Raw genomic sequence first — 7,888 nt, forward strand, 5'->3', positions numbered from 1 at the left:
AACAACTTTTAAATCAAAGTTTATCATAGTTTTTAATTAACTAACCCAAAACAGCCCGCGGTGTTACTACGACGGCGTAAATCCGGTTTTACGGTGTTTTTCGTGTTTCCAGGTTTTAAATCATTAAGTTAGCATATCATATAGATATAGAACATGTGTTTAGTTGATTTTAAAAGTCAAGTTAGAAGGATTAACTTTTGTTTGCGAACAAGTTTAGAATTAACTAAACTATGTTCTAGTGATTACAAGTTTAAACCTTCGAATAAGATAGCTTTATATGTATGAATCGAATGATGTTATGAACATCATTACTACCTTAAGTTCCTTGGATGAACCTACTGGAAAAGAGAAAAATGGATCTAGCTTCAATGGATCCTTGGATGGCTCAAAGTTCTTGAAGCAAAATCATGACACGAAAACAAGTTCAAGTAAGATCATCACTTGAAATAAGATTGTTATAGTTATAGAAATTGAACCAAAGTTTGAATATGATTATTACCTTGTATTAGAATGATAACCTACTGTAAGAAACAAAGATTTCTTGAGGTTGGATGATCACCTTACAAGATTGGAAGTGAGCTAGCAAACTTGAAAGTATTCTTGATTTTATGAAACTAGAACTTTTGGAATTTATGAAGAACACTTAGAACTTGAAGATAGAACTTGAGAGAGTTCAATTAGATGAAGAAAATTGAAGAATGAAAGTGTTTGTAGGTGTTTTTGGTCGTTGGTGTATGGATTAGATATAAAGGATATGTAATTTTGTTTTCATGTAAATAAGTCATGAATGATTACTCATATTTTTGTAATCTTATGAGATATTTCATGCTAGTTGCCAAATGATGGTTCCCACATGTGTTAGGTGACTCACATGGGCTGCTAAGAGCTGATCATTGGAGTGTATATACCAATAGTACATACATCTAAAAGCTGTGTATTGTACGAGTACGAATACGGGTGCATACGAGTAGAATTGTTGATGAAACTGAACGAGAATGTAATTGTAAGCATTTTTGTTAAGTAGAAGTATTTTGATAAGTGTATTGAAGTCTTTCAAAAGTGTATAAATACATATTAAAACACTACATGTATATACATTTTAACTGAGTCGTTAAGTCATCGTTAGTCGTTACATGTAAGTGTTGTTTTGAAACCTTTAGGTTAACGATCTTGTTAAATGTTGTTAACTCAATGTTTATAATATCAAATGAGATTTTAAATTATTATATTATCATGATATTATCATGTATGAATATCTCTTAATATGATATATATACATTAAATGTCTTTACAACGATAATCGTTACATATATGTCTCGTTTAAAAATCATTAAGTTAGTAGTCTTGTTTTTACATATGTAGTTCATTGTTAATATACTTTATGATATGTTTTCTTATCATAGTATCATGTTAACTATATATATATATCCATATATATGTCATCATATAGTTTTTACAAGTTTTAACGTTCGTGAATCACCGATCAACTTGGGTGGTCAATTGTCTATATGAAACATATTTCAATTAATCAAGTCTTAACAAGTTTGATTGCTTAACATGTTGGAAACATTTAATCATGTAAATATCAATCTCAATTAATATATATAAACATGGAAAAGTTCGGGTCACTACAGTACCTACCCGTTAAATAAATTTCGTCCCGAAATTTTAAGGTGTTGAAGGTGTTGACGAATCTTCTGGAAATAGATGCGGGTATTTCTTCTTCATCTGATCTTCACGCTCCCAGGTGAACTCGGGTCCTCTACGAGCATTCCATCGAACCTTAACAATTGGTATCTTGTTTTGCTTAAGTCTTTTAACCTCACGATCCATTATTTCGACGGGTTCTTCGATGAATTGAAGTTTTTCGTTGATTTGGATTTCATCTAACGGAATAGTGAGATCTTCTTTAGCAAAACATTTCTTCAAATTCGAGACGTGGAAAGTGTTATGTACAGCCGCGAGTTGTTGAGGTAATTCTAGTCGGTAAGCTACTGTTCCAACACGATCAATAATCTTGAATGGTCCAATATACCTTGGATTTAATTTCCCTCGTTTACCAAATCGAACAACGCCTTTCCAAGGTGCAACTTTAAGCATGACCATCTCTCCAATTTCAAATTCTATATCTTTTCTTTTAATGTCAGCGTAGCTCTTTTGTCGACTTTGGGCGGTTTTCAACCGTTGTTGAATTTGGATGATCTTCTCGGTAGTTTCTTGTATAATCTCCGGACCCGTAATCTGTCTATCCCCCACTTCACTCCAACAAATCGGAGACCTGCACTTTCTACCATAAAGTGCTTCAAACGGCGCCATCTCAATGCTTGAATGGTAGCTGTTGTTGTAGGAAAATTCTGCTAACGGTAGATGTCGATCCCAACTGTTTCCGAAATCAATAACACATGCTCGTAGCATGTCTTCAAGCGTTTGTATCGTCCTTTCGCTCTGCCCATCAGTTTGTGGATGATAGGCAGTACTCATGTCTAGACGAGTTCCTAATGCTTGCTGTAATGTCTGCCAGAATCTTGAAATAAATCTGCCATCCCTATCAGAGATAATAGAGATTGGTATTCCATGCCTGGAGACGACTTCCTTCAAATACAGTCGTGCTAACTTCTCCATCTTGTCATCTTCTCTTATTGGTAGGAAGTGTGCTGATTTGGTGAGACGATCAACTATTACCCAAATAGCATCAAAACCACTTGCAGTCCTTGGCAATTTAGTGATGAAATCCATGGTAATGTTTTCCCATTTCCATTCCGGGATTTCGGGTTGTTGAAGTAGACCTGATGGTTTCTGATGCTCAGCTTTGACCTTAGAACACGTCAAACATTCTCCTACGTATTTAGCAACATCGGCTTTCATACCCGGCCACCAAAAATGTTTCTTGAGATCCTTGTACATCTTCCCCGTTCCAGGATGTATTGAGTATCTGGTTTTATGAGCTTCTCTAAGTACCATTTCTCTCATATCTCCAAATTTTGGTACCCAAATCCTTTCAGCCCTATACCGGGTTCCGTCTTCCCAAATATTAAGATGCTTCTCCGATCCTTTGGGTATTTCATCCTTTAAATTTCCCTCTTTTAAAACTCCTTGTTGCGCCTCCTTTATTTGAGTAGTAATGTTATTATGAATCATTATATTCATAGATTTTACTCGAATGGGTTCTCTATCCTTCCTACTCAAGGCATCGGCTACCACATTTGCCTTCCCCGGGTGGTAACGAATCTCAAAGTCGTAATCATTCAATAATTCAATCCACCTACGCTGCCTCATATTCAGTTGTTTCTGATTAAATATGTGTTGAAGACTTTTGTGGTCGGTATATATAATACTTTTGACCCCATATAAGTAGTGCCTCCAAGTCTTTAATGCAAAAACAACCGCGCCTAATTCCAAATCATGCGTCGTATAATTTTGTTCGTGAATCTTCAATTGTCTAGACGCATAAGCAATCACCTTCGTTCGTTGCATTAATACACAACCGAGACCTTGCTTTGATGCATCACAATAAATCACAAAATCATCATTCCCTTCAGGCAATGACAATATAGGTGCCGTAGTTAGCTTTTTCTTCAATAACTGAAACGCTTTCTCTTGTTCATCATTCCATTCAAATTTCTTCCCTTTATGCGTTAATGCAGTCAAGGGTTTTGCTATTCTGGAAAAGTCTTGGATGAACCTTCTGTAGTAACCAGCTAGTCCTAAAAACTGGCGTATGTGTTTCGGAGTTTTCGGGGTTTCCCACTTTTCAACAGTTTCTATCTTTGCCGGATCCACCTTAATACCTTCTTTGTTCACTATGTGACCGAGGAATTGAACTTCTTCCAACCAAAATGCACACTTTGAAAACTTAGCGTACAATTCTTCCTTCCTCAATACTTCTAACACCTTTCTCAAATGTTCACCGTGTTCTTGGTCATTCTTTGAGTAAATAAGTATGTCATCAATGAAAACAATGACAAACTTGTCAAGGTATGGTCCACACACTCGGTTCATAAGGTCCATGAACACAGCTGGTGCATTAGTTAAACCAAACGGCATGACCATAAACTCGTAATGACCGTAACGTGTTCTGAAAGCAGTCTTTGGAATATCATCTTCTTTCACCCGCATTTGATGATACCCGGAACGTAAGTCAATCTTTGAATAAACAGACGAGCCTTGTAGTTGATCAAATAAGTCGTCGATTCTCGGTAGTGGGTAGCGGTTCTTGATGGTAAGTTTGTTCAACTCTCGGTAGTCGATACACAACCTGAATGTACCATCTTTCTTCTTGACAAACAAAACAGGAGCTCCCCACGGTGATGTGCTTGGTCGAATGAAACCACGCTCTAAAAGTTCTTGTAATTGGCTTTGCAGTTCTTTCATCTCGCTGGGTGCGAGTCTGTAAGGAGCACGAGCTATTGGTGCAGCTCCTGGTACAAGATCTATTTGAAATTCAACGGATCGATGTGGGGGTAATCCCGGTAATTCTTTCGGAAATACATCGGGAAATTCTTTTGCAATGGGAACATCATTGATGCTCTTTTCTTCAGTTTGTACTTTCTCGACGTGTGCTAGAACAGCATAGCAACCTTTTCTTATTATTTTTTGTGCCTTCAAATTACTAATAAGATGTAGCTTCGTGTTGCCCTTTTCTCCGTACACCATTAAGGGTTTTCCTTTTTCTCGTATAATGCGAATTGCATTTTTGTAACAAACGATCTCCGCTTTCACTTCTTTCAACCAGTCCATACCGATTATCACATCAAAACTCCCTAACTCTACTGGTATCAAATCAATCTTAAATGTTTCGCTAACCAGTTTAATTTCTCGATTCCGACATATATTATCTGCTGAAATTAATTTACCATTTGCTAATTCGAGTAAAAATTTACTATCCAAAGGCGTCAATGGACAACTTAATTTAGCACAAAAATCTCTACTCATATAGCTTCTATCCGCACCCGAATCAAATAAAATGTAAGCAGATTTATTGTCAATAAGAAACGTACCCGTAACAAGCTCCGGGTCTTCCTGTGCCTCTACCGCATTAATATTGAAAACTCTTCCACGGCCTTGTCCATTCGTGTTCTCCTGGTTCGGGCAATTTCTAATAATGTGGCCTGGTTTTCCACATTTATAACAAACTACATTGGCATAACTTGTTCCGACACTACTTGCTCCGCCATTACTCGTTCCGACACCATTTGTTCCTTTCGTTCTATTAACCCCTGGTCCGTAGACCTCACACTTCGCCGCGCTATGACCATTTCTTTTACACTTGTTGCAAAATTTGGTGCAGAACCCCGAGTGATTCTTTTCACACCTTTGGCATAGTTGCTTCTGATTGTTGTTGTTGTTGCGGTTATTATTGTTGTTGGGATGATTGTTGTAGTTGCTGTTGTTGTTGTTGTTGTTGTTGGGCCGTTTGTTGTAGTTGCGATTGATGTTGCGATTGTTGGGATAATTGTTGCGATTATTGTTGTAATTGCTGTTGTTGTTGTATTGGTGATTCTTATCACCGTTTTCCTCCCACTTTCTTTTGACTTGCTTCACATTGGCCTCTTCAGCAGTCTGTTCTTTAATTCTTTCTTCAATCTGGTTCACTAGTTTGTGAGCCATTCTACATGCCTGTTGTATGGAGGCGGGCTCGTGTGAACTTATATCTTCTTGGATTCTTTCCGGTAATCCTTTCACAAACGCGTCGATCTTCTCTTCCTCATCTTCGAATGCTCCCGGACACAATAGGCACAATTCTGTGAATCGTCTCTCGTACGTGGTAATATCAAATCCTTGGGTTCGTAACCCTCTAAGTTCTGTCTTGAGCTTATTGACCTCGGTTCTGGGACGGTACTTCTCGTTCATCAAGTGCTTGAATGCTGACCACGGTAGTGCGTACGCATCATCTTGTCCCACTTGCTCTAGATAGGTATTCCACCATGTTAACGCAGAACCTGTGAAGGTATGCGTAGCGTACTTCACTTTGTCCTCTTCAGTACACTTACTTATGGCAAACACCGATTCAACCTTCTCGGTCCACCGTTTCAATCCGATCGGTCCTTCGGTTCCATCAAATTCCAAAGGTTTGCAGGCAGTGAATTCTTTGTAGGTGCATCCTACACGATTTCCTGTACTGCTAGATCCAAGGTTATTGTTGGTATGTAGCGCAGCCTGTACTGCGGCTATGTTTGAAGCTAGAAAAGTACGGAATTCCTCTTCATTCATATTCACGGTGTGTCGAGTAGTCGGTGCCATTTCCTTCAAAATAGTTAAATGGAACAAGTTAATCATACAGAATATTAAGAGTAGTTAATAGTATTTCGTAGCATAATATGAACTCATTTATAAAAGCTTTTTCTTCATATTAGCGTTTTATAAGTTTAAATTCGGGTAGTACCTACCCGTTAAGTTCATACTTAGTAGCTAATATACAATTCAACTACTACAATTCTATATGAAAAACTGATTATAATAATATTTCGCGTTCAAACTTTTATACAATATTTTACAAACTTACAATACCGCTTATTTTACATAAAGCATGAAATATAGCACACAATAACTTTGATACAAGATAGTTGTGAAGACAATTCTAGCTAGTACACAAGTCGTTCAGCAAAGGTAATAAAGACACGTAATTCATACGTCCAGAAACAAGTCATGCATTCTGGTTTTACTAGGACTACTTCCCATCCTTGGTCTTGTGCAACATAACCGTTATGGCCGTTGATAAGACAGCGTGTTGTAACGTCATCAAAGGGACGAGGGTTACGTAATGTCCAACAGTCCCGTAATAATCTAAAAACCTCATTTCTTACCCCAATTACCGACTCCGTCACTTGTGGAAACGTTTTGTTTAATAGTTGTAGCCCGATGTTCTTGTTCTCACTTTGGTGAGAAGCGAACATTACTAATCCGTAAGCATAACATGCTTCTTTATGTTGCATGTTAGCCGCTTTTTCTAAATCACGAAGTCCAATATTCAGATATATTGAGTCAAAATAATTTCTTAACCCGTTGCGTAAAATAGCATTTGGGTTCCCCGCAATATATGCGTCAAAGTAAACACATCGTAACTTATGGGTTTCCCAATGTGATATCCCCCATCTTTCAAACGAAAGTCTCTTATAAACCAAGACATTCTTGGAACGTTCTTCGAATGTCTTACAAACTGATCTCGCCTTAAATAGTTGTGCCGAAGAATTCTGGCCGACTCTAGACAAGATTTCATCAATCATGTCTCCGGGTAGGTCTCTTAAAATATTGGGTTGTCTATCCATTTTGTGTTTTTAAACTGTAAAATAGACAAGAGTTAGATTCATAAAAAAATACTTATTAATACAAGCAATTTTTACATATATCATAAAGCATAAGAACACTATATTCCATATATTACACCACACGAATACAACTATCTTATTCCGACTCGCTCGTTTCTTCTTCTTCGGTTTTGGTTCGTTTTGCCAAGTTTCTAGGGATATATGATGTTCCCCTAATACGAGCCGTCGTTGTCCACATTGGTTTAGAAAAACCTGGTGGTTTAGAGGTTCCCGGGTCATTGTTACAACTTAAGGACTTCGGGGGTTGACGATACATATAAAGTTCATCGGGGTTGGAATTAGATTTCTCTATTTTTATGCCCTTTCCCTTATTATTTTCTTTTGCCTTTTTAAATTCAGTTGGGGTAATTTCTATAACATCATCGGAATTCTCGTCGGAATCCGATTCATCGGAGAATTGGTAATCCTCCCAATATTTTGCTTCCTTGGCGGAAACACCATTGACCATAATTAACTTTGGTCGGTTGGTTGAGGATTTTCTTTTACTTAACCGTTTTATTATTTCCCCCACCGGTTCTATTTCTTCATCCGGTTCCGATTCTTCTTCCGGTTCCGATTCTTCT

This window comes from Rutidosis leptorrhynchoides, chromosome 3, assembly GCF_046630445.1.
Source record: "Rutidosis leptorrhynchoides isolate AG116_Rl617_1_P2 chromosome 3, CSIRO_AGI_Rlap_v1, whole genome shotgun sequence".
NCBI lineage: Eukaryota > Viridiplantae > Streptophyta > Magnoliopsida > Asterales > Asteraceae > Rutidosis > Rutidosis leptorrhynchoides.